At 43.7% G+C, this 26451-nt stretch overlaps 1 protein-coding gene across 10 annotated transcripts in view; it reads left to right on the forward strand.

The window, feature by feature from the left end:
• The window catches only part of LOC105490638 (family with sequence similarity 107 member B), an 87034-nt gene that overhangs the window by 27018 nt on the left and 33565 nt on the right, over window positions 1–26451 (forward strand). Inside the window, exon 1 of one of the 10 annotated variants that reach the window (XM_011756467.2) lies at window positions 6127–6285. The exons of 8 other annotated variants lie outside the window; for them this stretch is intronic. The gene's annotated coding sequence lies outside the window, so the exon portion shown is untranslated. Of the gene's footprint in view, window positions 1–6126; window positions 6296–26451 lie in introns of those variants that run through there. One more of the 10 variants, XM_071070467.1, reaches the window with a different exon arrangement.

Here is a 26451-nt window from a genome sequence, read left to right on the forward strand (position 1 = left end):
TGGGTGTCAGCCTTAGGACTAAGTTCCATTGGGAAGAACTGGGGGAAGGGAGCCATTTTTAGGTGGCATTAGCCATACCACCTTTAATAAAAAACTTCATGTGATTCAATGTATTTCCTGGCTGACTACAGTTACAGAAGTATTAACTGTCCAAAAATGTTTATTTTAAAGGGAAACGACTTCAGTATTGGCAAATGCACAGAAAACTAGATTATAAGTAAATACTTTTGTTCACATTGGGGGTTAAAAACATTGGACCTACTTCATCATGGTTATTAATGTGAACAGAGGTTTGCAGTTCTGAGTTTCAAGGCTTGGCACTTGGAAATGAGCTGAGATTAGCGTCAGAGAGCAAGGCCTCTCCTGCCATCTCGGGAGCTGAAATCCTAGGATCTCAACCTGAAAATCAGGGGCTAACACTCTGATATGGATCTGTATACCTTTGGAAATCCAGTTTTTAAAAAGAAACAGTTTTGAAAACTAGCACTTTTTTTCTTTGTACTATGCAAGTTTACATATGTAGCTATAAAAGGCAAACGTAAGCTCGCTTTTGTAAAGATTCACGTGAAGCTGTTTTCTTTCTGTGAATGGAGGAGTTTGACAGAGAAACACCTTTGTAAGCACACATCGAGAACACGTTATTAGAACATGATTCTTTCTCCATTGGGCCCCATGAGGCCAAGCAGAAAAATCCAGCAATAAAATGCAAATGTGAGCATACTTTCTTTAAGATGTATCATAAACTGTTTTCTGTCAGGGAATGGAAGGATTTGACAGAGAAACACCTTTGTAAGTTACATGTTGAGAATATGCAATTAGAATATTTTCTCAGTTGGGCCCTGTGAGGCAAGGAGGCATATTCCAACCATAAAAGGCATTTGCATATTTTCTGTAAGATTTCATCATAAGCAGTGTTCTGTCAGTGAATGGAAGTGTTTGAATAGAGAAACTTCCTTGTAAGCATACATTGACAACATGAAGAAACAATTATTGATCAAAAAAAGTCGTGCATTATTATATTTTTTTCTGAGCTGCTGGAAATTAATGTTTCTGTTTTCTCATCGTGTTTAATAGAGGCACATTGCTGATCCCAAATACTCTGGGAAGATTTAATCTAATAAAATGCCCCTTCTCTATTCAGGGATCTGATCATTTCTGTTCTTACTAGGTTTTCATGGTATTCTCAACTTTTCTAACAAAATAGTTTTTGAGCATTGCGATCTTCTTTCATTTTGTAGTAAATATCCTTGTTCCTGTTTTATAGATAGACAAAAAAAATAGAATACAAAGATGTATTTGCACTGTTAGGATTCTGATGCCACAGAATACTACCGTAAATGTTTCTTTCCAATTGTGATAGTTTTACCAACATCACATAGTACAGAAAGCCGTAATTTTGTGAGCGTTTCCCCGTTGTTCACTGCTTTCTAACTCAGTGGCTTTTTGTGGTGGTGGTTGTTTTTGAGACGTAGTCTCGCACTGTCGCCCAGGCTGAAGTGCAATGGCATGATCTCTGCTCACCGCAACCTCCGCCTCCTGGGTTCAAACGATTCGCTTGCCTCAGCCTTCGAGTAGCTGGGTTTACAGGTGCCCACAACCACACCCAGCTAATTTTTGTATTTTTAGTAGAGATGGGGTTTCACCATGTTTGCCAGGCTGGTCTCGAACTCTTGACCTCGTGATCTGCCCGCTTTGGCCTCCCAAAGTGCTGGGGTTACAGTTGTGAGCCACTGCGCCTGGCCAACTTTAGTGGCGTTTTAAAAAATCGTGGTGAAATATGCATAACAAGGTAAACAATTTTAACCACACTGTTGTGCAGCCATCTCCACCATCCATCTCCAGAACTTTTTCATCATCCCAAACCAAAACTCAGTACCCATAATACAATTCCTTCCCATTCCCTTCTCTTCCCGGCCCCTGGGAAGCAGCATTCTACTTTCTGTGAGTTTGACTCTTCTAGGGAGCTCATATAAATGGAATCATACCGTACTTGTCTTTTTGTGACTGGCTTATTTCACTTAGCGTGATGTCTTCAAGGTTTGTCCATGTGGTAGCATGTGTGACAATTTCCTTCCTTTTTAAGGCTGAAAAATGCCTAATATCTGTCTTGTATGGATAGACCACACTGCTTATTCATTTATCCCTTGCTGGATCTGACTCAGTGTTTTTATACTGAGGGTGACAGCCTGCATTTTAAAACATAAAGTAGATTAGGAAATGTGTGCCCATATGAGGTATTCGTGTTGTTTTGTGAGCCCGGGCACACATGTGTCTGTCTGCATTGTGATGTAAAATGTTTTTTTCTGGTTGTCAGTGGCTGTCAGAAAAGTTTGGAAGCCGTACCCTAAAGATCCTTTAGATGTTAGGTTTCCCTGGGCCCCTGTGCCTACGTGAGCTCCTTTGTGACATGTATGGTGTTCCCTTGGTGTCCAGGCCATCACACAGTGCTTTTTCTTGGCTGTGTTTATATTGCTCTCCATTGAAAAGCTTCTTGGCCGGGTGAAGTGGCTCACACCTGTAATCTCAGCACTCTCAGAGGTTGAGGCGGGCAGATCACTTGAGGTCAGGAGTTCGAGACCAGCCTGGTCAACATGGTGAAATGCCTTCTCTACTAAAAATACAAAAATTAGCTGGTGTGGTGGCACGAGCTTGTAATCCTAGTTACTCAGGAGGCTGAGGCAGGAGAATCTTTTGAACCTGGGAGGTGGAGGCTGCAGTGAACCAAGAGTGCACCACTACACCCCAGCCCGGGCAACAGAGCGAGACTCCATCTCAAAAAAAAAAAAAAAAAAAGCTTCTTTAGCATGTGATCCCTAGTACAGGGAAGTACAAGCTACTTAAACTAGAAATTCTAAATAATATGCCACCTGCTTTATTCAGTGCAGGAAGCTCAGCGCCTTTAGTGCTTATTATTGATTCATACAGATAACTTAGTTTTATGAGCTACTTTCCCACCGGTCAGCAAAGTCAGTGTTTTCATTAAAGGTCAGTATGAAAGACTGTTAATAAAGGAGGTCATATTTCTTTTCCTGGTGTGTTCTCCAATGGGGCACACTGTAGCCTAGAGTAATATGATTTTTGGAATAAACAGGTCTGGATTCAATCATCCTGTTATTTGCTAGCTGTGGCCAATTATACACGAATTAGGAAGAGATTTCACCATCTTCATACAGAATTTATAGGGCCATATATGACTTGTGTCAGGGGTGGTGATGTTTTGGGGAAAAGTGTGATGTAATGTTATTAAAAATCAAGTAATTTTATTTCCTACCCTTCATATTAACAGTATAATTTCATAATTCTTTTTCTAGGAGTTGACTAAAATATACTAATAATCTGTGAGAGGTCTATGTGCTAAGCCTTTTCTTATCTCTCCTCTCTTGGCCAGTTGTGTTCCATTGGATAAAAACAGTATGTCTGGTCTGCTAGTCTGATTGGCTGCCGAGAGGTGGACAGTTGTGATCAGCCACAACGGTGTTGTACTGAGACTTGGGTGACAGCGGAAACTCCTAGTTGGCAGGAACTCTGCAAGTGTAGGTGAGGGCCGTGTTTCCCAAATGTTGTTTGCCCAGGGTGCTTTTGTTCCGGTCTGCACAATGTCCTACAGAAGATCCTTCTTAGCAATGTGTAGGTTAAAACAACAAAACCAGGGTTCAGCTTTGAGATATTGGATAAATTATATCCACCGTGCATACATATTATGATGTCTCAGGGTACAGAATGTAAAGAGTAACAGTTCACTCTTACAGATTCAGTTGGGAATAACTGTTTCTGGATGCCTGAGGAAATATCACCTTGTTATCTATTTATTAAATACTAATTCAGTATTTTTTCTGAGGGTGGCATGCATATTCCATAGTGTTTGTGTATTGAACCAAATCCTGTTCTTACTGAGCTGATATTTTGCATTTTTTTATAAGCAGGGGGAAGCTGAACCCCTAAGTATCTAACGTGGTCTTGTGGCATTTCATGTTGAGAGCGCCAAAATATTTCCTGTGTCATGGGAAGGATAGATAATGAGAGAAGGAGCAGAAAGAGCAGATGAACTCCTGGGCCCTAGTTTGTTTCCTTCCTTCCTTCCTTCCTTCCTTCCTTCCTTCCTTCCTTCCTTCCTTCCTTCCTTCCTTCCTTCCTTCCCTCCCTCTCTCCCTCTCTCCCTCTCTCCCTCTCTCCCTCTCTCCCTCTCTCCCTCTCTCCCTCTCTCCCTCCCTCCCTCCTTCCCTCCCTCCCTCTCTCCCTCCTTCCCTCCCTCCCTCCCTTCCTTCCTTCCTTCCTTCATCATTTGGAAGGAATCCAAGTGAATCAAGTGTGAGTCGAACAGCATTGTTTATAGACACTGTTGTAGTGTGTTCTGTGCTGCTGTAATGGAATACCACAGACTGGGTAATTTATAAAGAAAAGGAACTTATTTACTTATTTATTTATTTTGAGATGGAGTTGCCCAGGCTGGAGCGCAGTGGTGTGATCTCGGCCTACTGCAACTTCTGCCTCTGGGGCCCACGTGATTCTCCTGCCTCTACTTCCCGAGTAGCCAGGACTACAGGCATGTTCTACCATGCCCTCCTAATTTTTTTTTTTTTTGTATTTTTAGTAGAGATGGGGTTTCACCATGTTGGTTGTCTAGGCTGGTCTTGAATTCCTGACCTCAAGTGATCCTCCTGCCTTGGCCTCCCAAAGTTCTCAGATTATAGGTGTGAACCACCGCACCCAGCCAAAAATGTGTTTCTTATAGTTCTGGAGACTGGGAAGTCCAAGGTTGAGGGCCTGCATCTGGCGAGGACCTTCTTGCTGCGTCATCCCATGGTGGAAGGTGGAAGGGCAAGAGACGAAGGGGGCCGAACTCTTCCATTTTATAAGCCACTTCCACGATAACAGCATTAATCCATTCATGGGGTGGAGCCCTCATGGCCTCATCACTGTTGCATTGAAGATTACATTTCAACATATGAACTTTGGGGGACAGAGTCAAACCATAGCAGTTTTCAGAGCTTTCCACCGAGCCTGTTTCTCTCCACAGTGCACTGACTGAGCAGGGCAGCGGCACTGGGAGGTAGCTGGTGTCTGCCATGCACTGGGCTTGGTGCAGGAGTTGAAATGTACTTATGGGCCAGATGTCACCAAATGGGCATCTGTATGTGCCTTTGCAATGGTAATTTCATACTTATTGCTTTGAAATATATTTGCTATTTCCTAATAATTTAGTAATAACAATCTAGAACTGGAAGGAAACTCCTTGTTTTTGAGGGGATGATCCTTCAGCCCAGAGATCATACAGATATAGTTGGGCAGAATTGGGACTGGAACTCAAGTCCCTTCTACTTGTAATGTTTTTCCACTCTAATATATATACATATATATAAAGATACATGTATAAATATATATCTATATATGTATATATACATATGTGTGTATATATGCATATATATACCCACTCTAATATATATAAATATGTATAAAGATATATGTAAAAAAAATATATATATTTTTTAAAGAGACGGGGTCTCTCTGTCACCCAGGTTGGAATGCAGTGGCTATTCACAGATGTGATCGTAGTACACTACAGCCTCAAACTCCTGAGTGCAGGTGATCCTCTGGAATAGCTAGGACCACAGGTGCACACCACCGTACCTGTCTTCTGCTGTATTAAACACAGCCCTTCCTTACAGAAAATTCTCAGCACGTTTTATGAAGTGGGCTGTGATGCCATGAATCCCAGCCTCAGGAGGGCCATTCTGATTGGTCTCAGGCCTCCGTGCTGTAGGTGTTGTGTTGATGCTCTAAGAAGTGCGAGAACTTGGCCTCCTCCAGTTGGAGGTTGACTCACGCATGCTTCCTGCAGTCAGGTTGTGTGAGTGTCGGAATGGGGATGGTAGGGCTGGAGAGGTCTTGCGTGCATATTTGCTTACAAGTAGAGGAGCCGATTTTTTACATACAAGTACATTTTACCAGTGCCACCAGCACGATCCCTTGGTCTGGAAGGTCAGTAACTGGTACCAGAGTTGGTATGGTTTGTTTTTCATTGTTTTCTCTGGCTGCTGTGCCGGATGAGGTCATTCAGTTGCACACAGTTCCTGCTTTCAGAAGTTGCTAGAGTGTTTCTCTTTGAACTTGAACTGTGGCTCTTTTGATATATCCAGAAAGAGAGCTCTTTAGGGGATGGTTAATTCTTGTTTTGGGTGCTCTTCTTCACCGCTCTAAGGAACTACCGCAGTCAGAAGGTGCACTCTTACTGCAATCTTTTTATTTGCTACCTTGGACTTGAGGAGCCTGACGGTGTCTACCGAGGTGAGGTTAGGTCAGTCTGTGTAACCGTTTGTCACTTAGGCCTTGATGGGTAACAGGGATGGGGATGACTTCCTGGGCTAACTCTTCTCTTGCTAAAGGATGATTTTTCACCACCTTAAATGCTCATGATTGAAACATAAAGAAGAAAATAGATATCTGAGGTGAGAATAAGCACTGGGACCTTTCTGGGGCTGTTGAATAATTTAGTCCTTCTCTAGAAAATGTTGTGTGAACTTAGACTTGTTAACAGAACAGCCAACCTGTAAGAGACTAAATAAAAATTATATGTTGTTGTAGTGAGCGGTGTTGAATAGTGTGTCTTTGCCAGGAAGAGAGCTTTGGAATAGGCTGTGTCTTATGCAGTTGTGAACTACTTTTTTTTTCCTAAAATTTCTTCAGATGCCAACCGTGTCTGTCAAACTCTGGATGAGTCGCCCTTTACTTAGCTTTTTAAGAAATCTTTTTGGATTCACTAACTTTTATCTGCAGGATTTTATCCATGGTCTATTAAGTGTCTAGGATCCTTATAATTATGCATTTTCTCTGAAGATATCTATTTCCAGTAAAGTTTGACTATCTAGTGAAGATTGTAGGCCTGATCAATATATTTTGAAGTACTGGTTATGGTCTGAATGTGTGTGTCACCCCCAAAATGCATATGTTGAAATCTGAACCCCTTATGGTTTTAGGAGGAGGGGCCTTGGGGAGCTGATTAGGTCATGAGGGCAGAGCCCCTGAGAATGGGATTAGTGCTTCCAGGAGAAGAGACAGGAGAGCTTTTTTCTCACTCTCTCTGCTGTCTACCATGTGAGGACACAGCCAGAAGGTGGCTGTGTGCCAGTCAGGAAGGGAGCCCTCACCAGACACCTGATCTGCCGGCACCTTGATCCTGGATTTCCCAGCCTCTAGAATTGTGAGAAATAGACAAGTGTTGTTTAAGGCCCCCAGCCTATGGCAGCTTGTTGTAGCAGCCTGAGCTGAGACGTATTTGATTTTAGCAAAATAACTCTTGATTTGAAAGCATTCTGCTCATTGCCTTTACCTCCTCCCTTGTAGTTGTGGATATATATATATATAAATGAACACGTGATCACAACAAAACACTAATATGTGCTGAGTTTAATTTGCTTCTTTTTTGTTTTTTTTTTTTTTTGAGATGGAGTCTCACTCTGTCATCCAGGCTGGAGTGTCATCCAGGCTGGAGTGCAGTGGCATGATCTTAGGCCACTGCAGCCCCTGCCTCTGGGGTTCAAGTGATTCTCCTGCCTCAGCCTCCCAAGTAGCTGGGATTATAGGAACCCACCACCACGCCTAGCTAATTTTTGTATTTTTAGTAGAGATGAGGTTTTACCATGTTAGCCAGGCTGGTCTTGAACTCCTGACCTCAAGCGATCCACCCACCTCGGCCTCCCAAAGCGCTGGGGTTATAGGCATCAGCCACGGCACCCAACCTTTAATTTGCTTCTTATTTCTTGGTTAGGATTAGGGAGAGAATGTCTTGGGTGACCACAGTGGAAATAGCATTTCCAGTCCCTGTCGGTACCTGTCTAAGGAGATTTAAATGCTCGCCTTCCTCTTGGGCAGTCATTCTTGCAGTGGCTATGGCTTGTCTTGCTACATACACTGTGTAACCACCCTGCCCTGCTGGGCCTTGGTGTACACAGACTGGGTAAAAATATTGGGTAAAAATCTAATGTTGACCTAGACAAACAGGTCACACACACACACACACACACACACACCCCCCACACATTTTTTTGGTAGGTGCATTTTCAGTGTCGTTTCATTTCAGAAAAAATATGGGCTACACTTATATTAACATAGGGCACTTATTTACCTTGTTTGCATTCACATTTATTTATATACAATTTTTTTTCTGTAGCAATGATAAATGCTATCCAAAGTAATATCGGCTTAACATTTGGATGCTTTAATTTATAAAAGCATTCCCTTTCTATGGCTTGTGACAGTGATTTATAAATATATATTTATTGGTAGCTCTGTTTTAGAAAAGGGCCTGAGTTGCTGGGTGTTTCTGCCCTAGTTTCTGGTTTCCGGGAACCTCTGGGCTCGCCCAGCCTGCCTGGTTAGTTGTTGGCTGAGGCTGGGCAAGGTTCTCGAAACTGTTGACACCTGTGAGGCTCTCTGCCCGTCTCAGTAGGCGCGAGAGTCCCATATCTTGTTTGGGGAAGCACTGCCTTGCATTGAGGAGGAAGAAGGGAAGAAAGAACTTGATTATGTCAGAGAAGAGACAGAGGACCCTTGGTTTCCCTCAAGTTCTCAAGTCTGGAGTACCTGTCACTTCTGCTGACCTGTGAGCTGACTGTGTGGGGGCTTCACACCTCCAGTCCTGGCCTATTTCCATCTTCCCCAAAACTTAAGAGGAAGGGTACACTGAACAGAAGTACCTGTGTTTCTTGAGTTCAGGGATTTTTTTTTCTGCTATATTTTTTTCTAAATGATGCTAAAGTTTTTGCTGGAACAATATAGATCACCAGATGTTATGATCTTAACCTAACACGTGTGCACGCATGCATGCACACATACACACGTGCACAATGCAAACTGCAGCTCACCACAACACAACATGTACCTTCCGCTTCCTTCCATGGGGATAGGATAACTCGAATCTTCCTTCTGATTTTATTGTCAAGAAATATTTTCTACACTCTCTATTTCTATATCGGTTATTGGCAGTTTTATCTGCAAACCCACGAGGGTTTTCTGGATTCAGATAACAAACACGCATCATTTGTGGAATATGAGGAATTTAAGGAGACTCGAGGGTGGGCAAAGGTTTGAAGAAACATCAGAACGAGGATGATGATCTGTGAAACAAACCTCTGAGAATTGAGTTCCAAGAGCAACGGACTTTTCGATGAGAACCAAAAAATTCATTCTGTAGCTCAGAAAATTCCTAACTTCATTTCTTCAGGATAAACATGTCATTATACCAAATAGCAGTCTCAGTGTGTTAAAATCCACCTATGCACTGTGTCCCACAGACATCGTCAGATGCCAGCTCCCCTGGAGTTGCCATTTATTATGTTGCCGATGATTCTGGGATTTAGGATCCCACCCTCATGCCCTGCCCCTCCTGCTCTTTCCAGGCTCCTGGGACTGCTCTTTGCCTCCCCCTTCAACCCCACCCAGCCTCCCTTCCTTTCAGCCTCTTCCACCAGGTGCTGCGCTCCTGCCTTGGGATCAGCCAGCTCCCGTGCTGCCTCCTTCCCCAGTATCTTCACCTCCTGGTCTAACCCGGGGATCAGCCAGCCTCCTCCTCCCCCAGTATCTTCACCTCCTGATCTAATGCTGAGATCAGCCAGCCTCCTCCCCCAGTATCTTCACCTCCTGGTCTAACCCTGGGATCATCAGCCAGCCTCCTCCTATCCGAGTATCTTCACCTCCTGATCTAACCCTCAGATCAGCCAGCCTCCTTCCCCAGTATCTTCACCTCCTGGTCTAACCCTGTGATTATCAGCCAGCCTCCTCCTCCCCCAGTATCTTCATCTCCTGGTCTAACCCTGGGATCATCAGCCAGCCTCCTCCTCCCCCAGTATCTTCACCTCCTGGTCTAACTGAGAGCTGCTCTCCAAGTTCACTGCTGCCTCGGCTCCCTTGGGAATGGGAGTGCACCTTCTCCCACCCGGTGTGTGCCATGGGATCTGGAGGCAGGGCTCAGATAGCCCTTATGGCCACTTTTAGGTCATGACCCTTCCCCTCGCTGCTTCTTTGAGCCTTGTCTCAGTCGTATTCTGTCCTCTACCCTCGGTTCTAGCATTTCCTGGTCATAGCTCCTCTTTCGTTCATTGAAAAGTTTTGGCCCCTGGCTCGCAGTCAGGTCAGTATTTGTTAAAGCTCGCCGGGGACACCATGGCAGCTGGAGCTGAGTGATCAGCGGCTTGGTTTGCCTGAGACTGGAGTGGCGGCTGGAGCTTTATGGGATGGGGATGTTCAGTCTGAGGACTAAGGAGTTTCACAGGACACAGGACTTTCAGTGCTCAAACTAGGAGGAGGAGGTTACCCTAAAAAAGGCACTGTTAATACCAGAAACCGCTTCTGAGCTGAAATCCAGAGATCCCACTCACCAGAAGCTTTATCCTTCAGCTCAGCTGACAGATTACCATAAGAACATCAGATTTTTCCCATTCCAGGTCCCTTTCCAACCCCTCTGCTCCTGCTGGACTTTGCCTCTGCTTTTGAATTCCAGCGTTTCAGCGACGCCCTTGTCAACACGCTGGAATCCCTTCCTTCACTGTCCTAGAGGATTGGGCGGCCCACCCATGCCTGTCCCTGGACTTCCGAGTTCTGCCAGGGAAAGTTACACAGTTGCATCCCTGTGATCCTGATATCTGCCTCACCAGGGCCTCAACACTGCCTGGAAATCAGATTTTCCTCCTCAACCCTCTTCCTCTCCATAATGACTTTTCCAACCTCCTCCACACTTCTTAAATCTCTAGGTTCATACTCAGCCCATCCCTCCTCCTCTCATTTCACTCTCAGCAGATGATCTTTCCACAGTTCACGGGACAGTCGTGCGAAGGCCATTCTCTGACCTTTCCACTGCCCCTTTGCAAATCCACCTGCTCCTGGACCTGTACTTTTCTCATTTTTCTGTTTATAGTGAAAGAGGAATCCTATTCTCTAGAAATCCATTTCTGTACCACCATTCTCTCCAACCTCCGGTTTAAACCTCTCTCCTGGTATTTCCTTCTCATTAGCATTTACAAGTGCTCAGGTCTCTCCTATCTTAAGACAAAAACAGAACCCAAGCCCTTGTTGGAACTCTTCTCTTTCAGCGACCACTTTCTCTCCCCTTCTCTTGATTAAATGTTTTGAGAGCATGTTCTACTTTCTGCCTTGTACTATTACCTACTGCTACACAGCAAATGATTGCACACTCAGTATCATGAACAACCTGTGTTGGTTCCCTCACCAGTTTCGTGGGTCAGGAGCCCGGGCACAGCCTAGCTGGTTTCTGTGCTTCAGGATCTCACCAGGCTCCTGTCCATGTGGGCGCCAGGGCTGTGGTCTCATCAGAGGCTCATCTGAGGAAGTGTGTTTCCAGGCTCCCCAGGTCATGGGCAGAATTCATTTCCCTGCAGTTGTGGGACATGGGCCGCCTGCAGTCCCATGCCACGTGGGTCCTTACTTCCTTACAGCTGGCAAGGGTGGAAGATTGCACCATGATGGCATCACAGGAGTGACATCTCATCACCTTTGCCATCTTCTGTTGTTAGAAGCAGGTGAGAAGTGAACAGTAGGAGGAGAGGAATGTGGGATCACGTTAAAGTCACTCTGCTACCTACTTATTTTTTCATTCCCTTTTCACTCCTCAATCCACTAGATTCTGTTTTTTATCTCTGCTACTTTAGTGAAACTGATACCAGAGGGTCAGGATTGGCTGCAAAATGTTCTGGGTCCAGTGCAAAGTGAAAATACAGGGTTCTTTGTTCAAAAATTAAGAATTTCAAGATGGTAGCAGCAAAGCACTAAATGAAGCATGGGGCCCCTCGGGCATAGGGGCTGTGAAGGTCCCATGCCCACGAAGCCAGCACTGCAGAGAGGCCTTATGTCCGCCCTGCTGCGAGTTCCACAGGGCCCTTCGGTTGTGTTCCTGCTTGGCCTCTCAGCAGCCTTTGCTAGCTGGGATTTACCACTGTGGAGCGCATCCTCCTCTGTGAAACATCTCCCTGCCCTCTGAGTGCCTGAGACACCCTCTCCTGGGTTTCCTTCTCCCTCTCGATTATCCCCTTCAGCCTCCTTTGCAGCCTCCTCTTCCTCTCCCCACCCCTTTATATTTGGGTATTTTGAGGACACTTTTGCCACCCTGCTGAGGAATATCAGCAGTTTCAGCCGCTTCGTTTGTTGTAGGATTTTGGCTCTCACATCTACATATCCAGCCCTTACCTAACTTGTGAGCTCAAGCACCTGCGTCAGGGCATCCTTCATAGGCTTGCATGCTTTGCAGGTATCTAAAATGCAGTGAGTCTAACAGATCGCCTTGTTTTCTCTGATCCATTGACCTGGTTCTTCCTCAGTGTCCTCTATTTCAGCACTTGGCCTCACCCATTACCTGGCGAGTCTGGGTTTGTATCTGTGCCCTAACCCCAGGCTTGAGCCCCATCTTTCTTCTTCTTCTGGCCCATCTTGTGCTCCAAGCCCACGTGCCTATGTCTGTCCAGGGTTCTCCCTTGGACTGCATTTCATCACATGCTCTCCCTGGACTTCCATGGTCTGTTCTCATGGTGACCTCGGCTTCCTCTGTTAAAACCCAGCACACTTCATTGCTACTCCTTTGTCAAATGCCTGCTTCCCCCAGTAGAAAATAAGCTATGATAAGTAAGTCCATGAGGCAGAGAGCTTTACTGCTTTATCCTCAGTGTCCAGACATATGCCCGGCACATGCTATACACTCAATAAATACGTGTTTTAATGAAAGAGTTTGTTTTAATTTTCAGCCCAATTTTTAAAAGAATTAAATTGATTTTTTAGAGACAGGGTCTTGCTGTGTTGCCCAGGCTGGTCTTGAACTCCTGGGCTCAAGTGATCCTCCTGCCTCAGACTTCCAAGTAGCTGGGATTACAGGCGTGAGCCACCATGCCCAGCCCAGCCCAGCCCAGCCCAGCCCAGGTTTTCAAGTATGACCATTTTGTTGTTTTAGGATGAAAGTGTAGAAAATACTATATATGGAAGAGTAGGACAATGGTATAGTAGGATTCTTGTTCTTGAGATATTAGAAATATCTGTACAGTTATAATAATTTTGGGCATTTCAGCTGGATTATTACTGACTAGAAAGTAAACCTGTAACAGGAAATAAATGGGTGTTTTCTTATTTCTCTTGAGAGCTGGGCACTAACAGGTGGAAGGAAACTGGTGCCATTTGCCCTGCAGAATTCACAGAATTAACTTGTGCAATTCGGGTGGGAGGAAGTAAAAATAGGTGATGATTAACCATGGAGATAAGTGTATTTCAGATACCGCCATCTGAATCAGTTTGCCCTTACCGCAGCAAAAATAGTTTGATAATATTTTATCTTATTTTTTTTTTTTAAACAAATAAGTGGTGAGGTAGTCGGGTGAGAGATCTGCATCTCCGATTCTTGGGGGCGCTGTTTCCTCACAAGCCTGCAGTATCTGCTTGGAAAAGTATTTTCATATAGAATGGTGAAATGGATCAAGTATTTGGGGGCCTCATTATTCAGAGACTAAATGTGGCCGGAAGAGGAAGAAGTCTACCCAAGAAAGCTGCCGCTGATCTGCTCAACGTCTCGGAGCAGTCTCTTTTTAAGCAGAAGTCAGTAACAAGCAAACACAATGTCAGTGGACTTATTTATCTGTTAAACTCTTTATTCTGTTACCTACTGGGTCTCAGTCTCTTTGACCTCAGGACCCCTTTACACTGTTTTAAAAAGTATTCGAGAATCTTAAAGAACTTTTTTTTGGTTCTATCTATTGATATTTTACTATGTTAAAAATTAAAACTGAGAAATTTTAAAAGTTCACCTAAAAATAACAACCATAATAATAAACCTGTTACATACTAATAAAAAGGCCATTTATAATGAAGAATAACCTTCCTAAAACAAAAGAAGTATGAGATGAATGTTTGACATTGTTTTATTTATTTATATCTCTTTAGTGATTTTTAAAAATGAAAACCAAAAAAAAATTTAGTGAGAAGAGTGACATTATTTTCCATTTTTGTGAATCTGTTTCATAACCAGCTTTGATAGAAAATAGCTGGGTTCTCATATCTGCTTCTGTAATCCATCTGTCGGGATAGGTTGTTTTGGGGGTTGTATATGCAGAAAATCTGGTTTCACACGGTTATATCATTGGGAAAGGTCAGAGAATTGAAATAACCTTTTCAAATAATTACGGACATTCTTCCTTGGTATCACACCAAAACCTGACAAGTGGTAGTGTCTGAAAGGTTAGTTACAGTATTCTGAAACCATAGCAATGGTCTTTCCTATTCTGTTACATTAAAATTAATTTGTCTATCTTGCATTTTGAATAGGACAATAGAGGAATAGTTAAGTCAGCTATAATACATTCATGTAATGGCAGATTTTGCAACCATATATTGAAAAAGTTATTACGGGTGACACGCTTACAAATGTAATAAACTATTTAATATCCCAATTTTGCTAAAAAATGAAAAGGTGTGTATTTGTATTAATTGAATGGAAATGTATCAAAATATAAATATTTTAAATGATGCATTCATGGGGGAAATTTTCTTTATACTTTTCTGTATTTTCCAAATTTTGTGTGATCAACACATTGCTTTTAAAATCAGAAGAAAAAAATAAGTATTTTTTTGTTATGAGAGAAATGTCTGTTTAAACTGTTTCCCTCTCCTGTAGGTTGCCTTCTATGTGTAAAACCCCAGCATTTTCAGTTTGAGTGGTAACAAAGGTCTGTTTTCCCCCTCAAGTTTTTATTTATTTAACAGACTATTGTAACCTTTCTGTGGCTTTTAAACTTCCCAGTTTTTCTGCTTTATTTCAGTAGCAATTCATCGATTGAATAGAGAAGCTTTGACTTGTTCAAGAAAAGTTGCAGAAATTAAACTTTCACATATAGCAGAGACATAATTTGCTTTTTCTCATTTCTGTTATAGCTCAGGCAAGCTCTGTTTCTTATCTAAGTGAAATGGCCAAAGGATATCTTGTCCTACAGGGATGATAGAGCTACTCTCATGGTTGAGAAATAACATGGAAATTAGCATGCAATCAACTTCTGAGTTATTGTGTCTGAACTGTTTGCCAATGGTGTGAGTGTCACAGTTTTATGGCTGGAAGTTCAAGTGGCTTCAAAAATGCAAAGGGCAGCTCACCTCTGGGGATGAGTTCCCTGCTTACTCCTGGACTTAGAAAGCATGTTTGCAGCTAATAATGTGGCTGACGTGATATTGTTGTAAAGGATTGCTACGTCCAGACTTTTGTCTTCTGTGGACAGGACTCCAGATTTGATGATCTTCTGTTTTCCTGCAAGTAGAGGATTTCATCATGTTTGTATTTCTTTCTTACATTTCTTATGATACAATTGGTTATTAAGATGTCTAAAGAAGCTGCAAAGCTCCCACAAAGCAGGAAATTAGCAACTCTGCCTCTACCACTTGTAGTAAAGCTTGAAGACGTTATCACTTTGACTTTTCCAGCTGAATGTATAGTTCTGTGGCTTTAGTTAACTGTGTCAGTGACTCTCAGGGTTTAAAATCTCTCCCAAGACTGTTTAGGAAGGTGCATCACTACACTTTGAACTGTAGACTGTGATGGAAAACTACTGAATTGCATATTCTAATATTGTTTTATATTGAAAGACCATTCTGTCCTCTGCTTAAAACAATTGAGGATATTATATTTGAGGGCATCCCTACTGGTTAACATCATCATTACATTTGAAAATGTTCGAATTTACTTTCCATCAGTAAGTATGAGTTGAACTTTTTGGAGTAGAAAATGCACTCTAAGGCCGGGCATGGTGGCTCACGCCTGTAATCCTACCACTTTAGGAGGCCAAGGCAGGTGGATCGCTTGAGGTCAGGAGTTTGAGACCAGCCTGACCAACATGGTGCAACCCTGTCTCTACTAAAAATACAAAAAATGAGCTGGGTGTGATGGCACATGCCTGTAGTTCCAGCTACTCGAGAGGCTGAGGGAGGAGAATCCCTTGAACCCAGGAGGCGGAGGTTGCAGTAAGCCAAGGTCATGCCACTGCACTCCAGCCTGGGTGACAGAGCAAGACTCTGTCTCAAAAAAAAAAAAAAAAAAAAAGAAAATACAATCTAAGTAAACCTAGTGGTTTATTCTTTTTTATTGTTGAAACCACTATTTAAGTTTATTTCTTTCTTTTATGTATTAGACTAGACTAGGAAAGGTTTGCAGATCTAAATAAGGAATGGGGAGTGTTATTATTATTGTATTGCCATGACCACAAACTGCGGGGCCTCTCGCCCTTGCCCCATTGTGGTTTTGAGGGCAGGAAGCCTTACCATAACCCGGTTCCTGACCATGCCACCTCCCTGCCGCTTTCCTGGTCGGGCCTCTTCGCTCTTCCCACCTGCCCCAGGCCTCTGTGTTTGCTACTCCGTCTGCCCGAACCTCTTTCCCTTGGTAGCCTTGGGCTCCGTCCCTCACTTCCTTCAGGTGTCTGCTGTCTTCTCAGTGTGGTGTTTCATGAATATCCACAATAGTGCAGCCTCTGCCACTCCGTTGCCTTACCTGTATTTCCCCGCATGGCACTTTGCGCGGCCTGATACTGTATTTCCCTCGGTTTGTCAGTTGGCTGCCTGCACCTGAATGCAGGCTCCAAGAGGGCAGTGGCTTTATGTCCTTTGCTGCTAGGCCTATGTTGTTGTGAACAGTGCCTTACGCTTAACAGACACGGACTAAATACTTGATGAATTAATGGGAGGATGAATTCACCAGATTCCCTCTTGTGGGTGACTCTACACAAGATGGCATTTACTCTCCAGGTGTCCTGCTCCCTTCTAAAGACAGAGAATGATGGCTGGTTTCGTTGTATAGCTTGACCCAGTGGCACACCCCGTGCCTGACACCCAGTTGACAGATGTGTAGGGAACAGAATTACAGCAGGATGGCCACACAGTTGGCTGTTTATACTCATTGCCGCCAGCTGTCTCCCAGAACAGTCATCTGCTCCGTAGGGGGAGAAACAGGGACATGAAAAGCCCAGGAAGGTTGTCAGGAAGCAATTTTGAATTTCTAATGTGTAAACATGGGGGCTTTGGCATCCTTTGAACCATTTTGATGATAGGAATGGAGGTGGTAGGAGCCACCCTAATTAAGATCTTGTGGAGAATAAACTGGTGCGCCATTTACACAGGCTGAATCAATGTTGATGGCAGCTGTGTTTTTAATCCATGTGCCTAAAACAGTGTCCCCATACCTGTCTCTTGCTGAGGCCCCTGTCGCAGGTGAGCCACACCTGACTCCCAATCTTTCCATTGACTGCTCATTCCACCTCTTCAGCCCCATTTCCTGCCCTTACCTAGTGAGTCCTCCTTGACTCAGGCTGGTTCCTCCATTGTTTCTGCCACCTGCAGGCCATCGGTGCTCCTTGAATACCCTGTGGTGTCATCACTGACTCGAGCCTCCAGGGCTTTCCCGCTCTGACAGCTCTGTGTTTCCTATTGCTTCATATAGCTTGCTTCTGAATTAGCATGGGATATTAGGTGACACTCACATGTGGTATATCTTGGTTTAGTTTTTACAGAAAGATGAAAGACTCTTAAAAGGGATCTTGGAGTTGTTCTTCTACATCTTTTATTATCTCCTAAGCCTTTGATGGGCGCTTGTTCCAATTGGGAAAGAAAGAAAAGACAAAAAAATAAATAAATAAATAAAAATAAGCCACCCAGAATGCAGATGGGACAAACCGTTGGTCTTAGAGCACGGTGGTCACTCAGCTGAGAGTGTGGGGTACATAAGGGCCACTGTTTGATGGTCTGGATCAGGCTATTGAGTAGAACAACGGGTTGTAGAGTGCCTGGCACGCAGGTTGCAATGAGATTGGGGAAGCAAGGGTTGTGCATTTGTTAATTCAGAGATTGTATGAAAATGGAAAGAATTAGGAGGAGGAGGTTGAGGTTTATACTAGTATGATTCTCTCCACATTTAGAGAAGGCTCTTACAGTTCCTTTAATCCAGTACTGCACAGAAAAGTCCTCTGAGAACTGAGTGAGAAGCCGCGGGCTTATAGGACTGAAGTTCCGTGCTGAAATTGCTTAGGGGATCCTTTTCAGTTGCCCCCTCCTTTTTTTTTTTTTTTTTTTTTTAAGAGAACAGGGAGATTTAAATCTCCCTGGTATGGTTTCCATTAGAATGGAAGCTCTTTGGCAGGTCTGCCGGGACCGTTCATCACCGTGTCCCTGGTACTCAGACCTCAGTGCTGGCAAAGCTGCGCTCATGAAAGCTGGCTGCGCGGGTGGATGGCTGGCTCACACGCTTGGTCCTGGAGATGGGGGAGAAGAGTCGGGTCCACCAAATGGTTCTTGCAGTTCTCCCCAGCCTGCCCTCTGGACATGGTTGTGTGTGGCACAGGCCGTGTTGTACTTGTGGCTCATCTTGATCGATTCTCCTTCTCTGCTCCCTGTGCTGGAGCTAGACACCAGTTTTTGTTTTTGTTTTTTTTTTTGAAGTTCCACAGGTGATTTTGATGTGTGAGCCGGGGTTGAAAGCCACAGCTGGACTGCGTTGGAAGGGAAATGGAGGTCAGCTTAGGCCAGTTGGTTCACATGGAAATCAACAAAGCCAGCTTGGCTTTGAAGGACGTATAATTCTGTTACTCTTTGTTGGACCCACACAACTCAGCAGTTGAAGTTTTGTTTTTTTTTTTTCCTTCTATGTTTTCATCTCCTAATTTGGGCTCCCCTTCACATAGAGCTTTTGGAAGCAAATAAGAATTCAATCTCATCAGGCACATTTTCACTACACCTGGCAGAATGTATTAAGGTGTTATGTTTTAAAAATCCAGCCACAAACTATAGGTGGTCTCCAGCTCCACACACTTAGCAAGCTCCCTGCTCAACTCCCCACCCGACCCCAGTTTTCCAGTCCTTCCTGCGTTCACCAGAGGCACAGTCAGGATCACCTTACACTGAGTTCAGAAATGGAGAAGATATACAGTTTAAAAAAAAAAAATCAAGATCAGGTGAGCAGTAGCCAGATGACTTCTCCACACAACTCTCTTTCTGGACGCTTCTGGAAATTGCCATCCAATTTTGGTCATTCTTTTGGCTGTGTAATAATTCAAACGGTGCTTTGTGAATAAGTTACCTTTTAAAAGTTATGCATTTTAGCATCTCTAGGAAGGTCAAGGAATTATTTTCCTTTTTAATTAGGTGACTTGTTTACCCTGTGTCTTCTGAAAGCTAGAGGGAGCAAATTGGAGCTTTTGAAAGAGTCTGTGTGTGTGGGCCGGGCGCGGTGGCTCAAGCCTGTAATCCCAGCACTTTGGGAGGCCGAGACGGGCGGATCACGAGGTCAGGAGATCAAGACCATCCTGGCTAACACGGTGAAACCCCGTCTCTACTAAAAAGTACAAAAAACTAGCCGGGCGAGGTGGCGGGCGCCTGTAGTCCCAGCTACTCAGGAGGCTGAGGCAGGAGAATGGCGGGAACCCGGGAGGCGGAGCTTGCAGTGAGCTGAGATCTGGCCACTGCACCCCAGCCTGGGCGACAGAGCGAGACTCCGTCTCAAAAAAAAAAAAAAGAGTCTGTGTGTGCGCATGCACGTATGTGTGTGAGTGTGTGCGTGTGCAGGTATGTGTGTGAGTGTGTGTGCATGTATGTGTGTGAGTGTGCCCGCATGTGTGTATGTGTGTGAGTGTATGCACACACACACATTGGTAGGGGAGGCAGGTGATTATGGGCTGTGTCATGAATGCCTAAGCCTAGTGGTGCATTTAATGGGATGGTCCAGGGAAGCAAGAGGAAACTGAGGAACAGAGAGGGCAAGCTTGGGGAATTAGGAGGGAATTACCTGGACTCACAGAGAGGGGCTCAAAAGACGAATTCAGTCTTTTTCTAAAAACATTTTAAAAAGTGGTTTGCCTGACTCCAAATCAGGAAGAGACAGCTTTACCTCATCTCTCCTGCCTCCTACCCTGTGGGCTCCATTAGCAAGGGATGAACTATCGTAAGAGCTGGCACTCTGGCATCGGGTGGACCTGGCTGGGACCTGGCTGGGTCCTGGCTAGGCCCCTCCAGTGGCATCACTGTGGGCAGGCTGCTAATCCCCCTGGACCTCAGCTACTCCTCCATCAATAAGGATAATAATACCTCCTTCGTAGAACTGTTGTGAAGGTTGAGATGAAGTATGAGTGTTTAAAACAGTGCCTGGAATACAGTAAGCACTTCGAATGTTAACCAGTAGTAGCAGTCATATTTTTGTGGATTACCTGGGAACCAAACCATCATTGTTGATATTTCTATTACCAGTTTTAAACAGTTAAATAACAGAGAATCCCATTTTAATCAAGAGATTACAGTAGAGCACAGACCCAACCTGGTTGGGTACTTAGTAGGGAGAAATAGGGGCTAGAAATTAATAATTGTGCCCAATACCAGTGAGCGGCTGTTTTCACACCGTGACCAGTTTAGTACAAACACAAATGTTTATAGACTGCGTCTTTTCTCCACGCACAATTGATTGAGGTATTTCATCACTTTAACAGATGATAGTTGAACATTTAGTGTTCCTAGCCCTGAAGATCCAGTGAGGTACAAACCAGAAATGGCCCTGGCCCCCAGGTAGCTAAATACTTAGAGGGGAGAAGATCAAAAACACACATGGGGCTGGCAATAAATTAAACAATTACAGATGGTGAGAGCTGGGAAACAAACTTAGGACAGAGATTGACCACGGAGGGACCCGTGTTGGATTGGTGATCCGGGAAGGTGATGTTGAAATACAGACGGAGAAGGTGAGGAAGAGCCAGGGGTCGGGAGAAGTGTGGGAAGGGGGCTGGCTTGGGCGGGGCATGTGCTCCGGGTGGGGACATTGTGTGCACCAAGACATGCAGCCCAGGAAGGGTTTGGTGCGTTCCAGGAATGAAGGCAGGCCTGTGTGGCTGAGGCGCAGGGAGCAAGGTGGTGGAGAGACTGGCAGGAGGCATGAGAAACAGGCCCAGGTCAGATCAGGTTGGGGGTGAGGGCCGCTGCCAGGGCATTGGAGAAGCTATTGAGAGGCCCTGACAATCCCATGGGGAGAAAAGTCCATTCTTAGTGCGCATTTCCTGCTTTGAACCTTTTCTATTCAATAACGAAAACTTGGATACTATATTTTAGCCACAAAACTATCTAGGTATCTTTGAGAAGTGGAACTTGCTGAGGTGGCCTTCTAAATCTTTGCCTGCTGTTCCACTGCAGGATGCGTTGTGAAGCCACGTGTGGCCTGTGGCCCAGGTGGGCCAGGGAGATCTCGAGTGAGGGGCAGTAGCGCGGGGCACACAGTAGGTGTCAGTCAAGTCTAAACGTTGTGCACGGCTTTGTTTTGTCCAGAGCTGAGCTCTCGTTAGGTCGGGGCTGTCAAATGTGAATATTTTGGCCTGGGCTGCTATCTGACATGCTGAGTGCTGACTGGTGTATTTCCTTTTTCAACCAGAGAATCCTGGTCAAGCCCTGAACAGTCCAGAAACTCTGAGATCAGCATTTCCAGATCTTCTATGCATTTGGGAGGAGTCACCATCGATGACTTTATCAATTGTAAATTTCCGATATCAAATTACTGGCCTTCCCATCAGTCAGTTCTGATGACAGGAAGGACGAGGGCTCTGGAAAGTCGCTTTAAGCTAATCATTGTTAGTCAAATAGTGCTGTTTTTGTATATTGAGTATTGAGAAGGGAATGTGCTTCGTCGGTGTTCTCTGTGCCTAGTCACCTGCAAGTCCTGAGGGCCCCAGGCAGCAGTGCACAAACTTTAATGTGGATTCCTATGGATCAGAGGTGTCCTGGGGCTCACCTTGTTATTCGGCATTGCACTTGCAGCCAGGTAAAATCAGATTTCTCCTGTTTCCCCTTTTGGGGGTGGGGTGTGTGGATTTGAAAGGCCTGTCACATGTGGCCTGATTGCACTGCCCATTGTGTGTGTGTGTGTGTGTGTGTGTGTGTGTGTGTGTGTGAAAGATGTCTGCAAGTTTGGCATTGGCCTGTCCTGATTAGTGAGGACCTCTGATGGCCTAGGCCATCAGGTGAGGATACTTTGATGCTGAGGGGGCGACTTGCTTTCTGAAGGCACCGAGCCTCCTGGGTGGCAGAGCAAGGATTGGGCCTGGCGTTTCTGACGTTTAGATAGACCCGTGTTCTTTGATAAAGCCATGATGTTTAATTGTAGAGAAAATGGCTCAGCAGCAGATGCAGTGAGGAAACAAATAATGCGCAATTTTTCCAAGTCACTGAATCGAATCTTTTTAACTCTGAAGTGAACATTTTAAGATAAAACAAGATTTATTTCTTGCTAATGGGGTGGGAACAACTTATTTAAAAAAATAAGAGTGAGCAAAATAAAATTAGATTAAAGACAGAAGTAAAATGTTTAGAATACTTTATTTTATAATTAGGCATTAAATTACATCAGTGGAAGTATGATTCCAAGTTCATAATGTCATCACTACTTAATTAAAATAATAGATGTATTTGTAAGTCTGCTTTTGTTAGATAATATTATTTAATCCAGTAGTCAGTTTTATAATCAATGTTTTTTCCTTGAGGTAAAAAAAATCATATGTCTTCAAATTATTAAACAACTTTATAATAACAATGTCCTGTTTCCCAAACATTTATAAATTCAGCTTATATCATTTAGGCTTATAGGTGCTTTTCTGCAAGTCAAGATTATGACTTTGGTTATAAATCCCTCTGGTTTGAGAAAGTAGTGATTTCTTAATACTTGGAAGATAGTTTCTATAATTATTAGTTGTATATTTATAATGTAAAACAAAGAGCTCAACTGCTTATGACTAATCTGAGCAGACAGTGTTGTGTACTGTTGCTATGACAACTAACAATTTTGGTCTGACATTTACAGGTAACTTGTTAGACCATAGGAGCTTGCATACTCACAGTTGTTACATACTTGCTTTAAAAAATGCCTGATTCAGTCATCAGGTGATTGGCATATTTTTCATCTACTTGGTTAAATGAGCTTTTGGTTGATATACTTCGGTTAGCTTCATTGACCGCCCATCACTGCTTCTGTTGACCCACTTTTTTGGTAGAGGATTGAAGGGGATAGCATTTGTCGTCTACCGTACACAGGAAAGAAAGGGACAGCGTAACCCTGTTTTGAAAAGTTCTGTTGAAACTTATTAGCTGGTTGGTACTGGTACTTCCTGTTTCCAAAACCAATGTTTATGCAATGCCACACTCCATTGTGAGACTGTTTATTGCCTTAAGCAGAACTCCTGGCATGTTTGAGACCCTGCCCCTCTCATTTGTGCCAGATCCCCAAGTCACAACTGGTCCAATCCATTTCACACCAGCCGTACCAGCCTTCATCCCTCTTCTGCCTCCCTTCTGTTGGGTGGCAAAGACCTTGTTGGGTCAATAAGTTTAATCTAATGGCTGTCCCAGCACATTCCTCCTGCCCAGCCTGAGTCCCGGCCCTTGTGGCTCTCTGAATGTCATTGTCTTGGCTTTGAATTGCCTGCACCTTTGCCCTGCCTAAGCAATGCTAGCACCCACCTCCGTTCCTTTGGTAAACATACTCATGATAGGTGTCATGTTTCTCATGCCTGCAGTGCTGTGAACTCGGTCCTACTGCCATAAGGTGGGTTGGAAAGTATTCGTGGGGGAGGTGTGTTTGTGGGGTAAGGCAGTGGGAGGGTAGAGGAGAAGGAGATAAAGTAAAAGCCCGTTTCTAACTCTCTGAGGCCAGCTTACCTGAGATACCTGTGATAAGGTGAGTCCGTATCTACCATACATTAGTTATATATGTCATACGTGTGGCAGTGAGCCTCTTAGGGTGGGCCAGAGGCGTCAATCCGTGCAGCAAGCCTGGGAGGTGAAGACAAGGAAAAACAGGCTCAGAAAGCTACCTGAACCCCCTCAACGACTTTAAAATGAGTCAGCCCGTGTTTGAAGCCTGCCCCTCCCATTATTAATTGTTATTAATTGTATGAATTTGGGCAAGTTTCTTAGCCTCTCTGGCCCTCAGAACCTGCCTCAGAGCGTTGTAAAAATTCACTGAGATAATGGCAGTTAGGACTGCCCAGCTCAAAGCTAATATTAGTTGAGTAATTATTTTCATTGTTTTTGCTTCTGAACTAAGGCCAGCTGATACGTGGCAGAGCTGGACTGAGTTTCTCAGACTCTAAAGCTTGGGCTCCTTCTACAAGTCATGCTATTATAGTTGTATCATCTCTTTTGGTCGGGATGAAAAGTACCTAAGTTCTTAGTGTCTCCCCTACTGTTTTTGCCAAGTTTCCTGTGTGGTGAGGTTAAATGGCCCTTGACTGTTTGGTTCCTGGTACCAGGGACCAGAGAACTTCCTTCTTCCCATTGTTAATTTGAGCTAAGGGTGTGGAATTTTGTTCAGCTTCTTAGAAAATTATATAGATAGAATGATTGCTTTGGCATTAAGAAACTTGTTAACTGACTTTCACTTTTTTTTTTTTTAAAGGAAAATGCAGTTGAAGCTAATTTTATTTTATTTGTGGATAGAGAAACTGTTGGAACTGCTTTACAAAGTATTTTATTAAGTGCGGGGCAATTTACTGTCTTGGTCATCTTTATTCCTCAGCTTTCATCATGATATAGGGGAAAAACTTACCTAACTGAACAGATACAATTATTGAAGTCATCTTTAATTTCTATTCCCTCCCTCATTCGCACACAGGTAAAAAGATTTGAGATTATTTTTTAACAATTGGAGAAGGGTAGTTTAAAGATTAGGTGGAAGAGAAGATGATGTCTTACTATCAGTAATATTAACCCAAATAAAACTGTTTAAATATTTCCCATTTGGAAGGGATCATGACAGGTGGTATAGCGCAGCTCATCCAATGTACATTTCTGTTGGACGTTTTCGTGTGCTTTCACTAGTCCTAAGAGAGCTGCCAAATTATTGTGACAAGTTTAAGTAAGTGAATTAGGGCAGGATTTTCCAAGCTGCTAGGCAGTCCGTTAGTGGGTCATAAAATTAGTTTAGTGGGTCACAACAAGCATTACAACAAAGTGAAATAATGACTTTTTTTTTTTCTTTTTTTTTTTAAATAGAGTCTTACTCTGTCACCCAGGCTAGAGTACAGTGGTGAGATTTTGACTCACTGCAACCCCTCCATCTCCCTGGTTCAGGCTTTTCTTGGGCTTCAGCCTCCTGAGTAGCTGGGATTATGAGTGTGTGCCTGGCTAATTTTTGTATTTTTAGTAGAAATGGGGTTTCACTATGTTGCCCAGGCTGGTCTCAAGCTCCTGGCCTCAAGTGATCCACCCGCCTTGGCCTCCCAAGGTGCTGGAATTACAGGCATGAGCTACCACACCTGGCCAAAATAATGAACTTATCAGAGTATACAGCATGTTGTAAAGGCTGTGTATTTCTCCTGGAAACCTTGACTTCATTTTTTTTCATTGTTGGGTGTGTGTGGTTATTGGGTCACTGTATATAAATAAATTGGGTTACAGACAGAAAAATTTGAAAGCCTCTGATGTGAGATATTTTAGAAAGTTGATCAGAGTTCTTTAGAGCAAGTCTAATTGTGCAGAGAAGGAAAGTGCTTATAACTGAGTCTTTCTTAGCTGTATTTCCATCAGCATTGAGTGGATTCACCGTGACCCTTTTTAGGGTTTAGGACTTTGGTCATCACAGTGGCAGTGTTTTGCATCATCCTCCTTCCTTCTGTGGTTCCACTAAGATCTTCCCAAGCATCATTTCTAGGTGGGAGAGTCATACGTAGCCAAGCCAGTTATCACAGGCAATTATACGGAGTAGATGTGACCACACAGACTGTCCTTTTCAAATTAAAAATGTTTTGTTTCTCTAAGGCTGTCATTTTTCTTTTCTCTACACTAAATGAAATAGTTTGTGATCCTTTACAATAGAACTACAGTGTATGTCACAGAAGGTAGGTCTCCGAGGGGCTAAATGTGTGGCAAAAGTAGACAGCACAGTCCAACCACTGTAGGGTTGAAATATGAAAAACTAGTGTCACAGGCCACCAAGAAGACTCTGAAGCCTTTTTGGGGGAGAATTTGATAAAGCCAGAAAGGTACAAATAGGGACTGTTGAGACTGGCCTTTCAGTGGATTAAACTATAGAAGGAAAAAAGAGATTCCTTGACATTGGTGATAATATGTTGTTATCAGGTATAACAATTTATAGTAATGGTAATACAGAGATTTTTTTTCCAGTGGAATATAAGGTTTATGTCTTCAATTCTAAAGATTCATAGATGAAATGAGGAAAATAGTGTCCTTCCTAATTAACATGTCCCATGTACCATTGTGTTTAGGTACTTTCTACTATAAACTGAATTTTAAAATCTTGGATAAAGTATACTCACAAATACTTGAAATCTTACCCAGTTTGACATTTGTAAGATTTTCGGCCAGGTGAGGTGGCACACGCCTGTAATCCCAGCACTTTGGGGGGCCAAGGCAGGCAGATCACCTGAGGTCAGGAGTTTAAGATCAGCC

The sequence above is a fragment of the Macaca nemestrina genome, chromosome 9 (genome assembly GCF_043159975.1).
Source record: "Macaca nemestrina isolate mMacNem1 chromosome 9, mMacNem.hap1, whole genome shotgun sequence".
Lineage (NCBI taxonomy): Eukaryota > Metazoa > Chordata > Mammalia > Primates > Cercopithecidae > Macaca > Macaca nemestrina.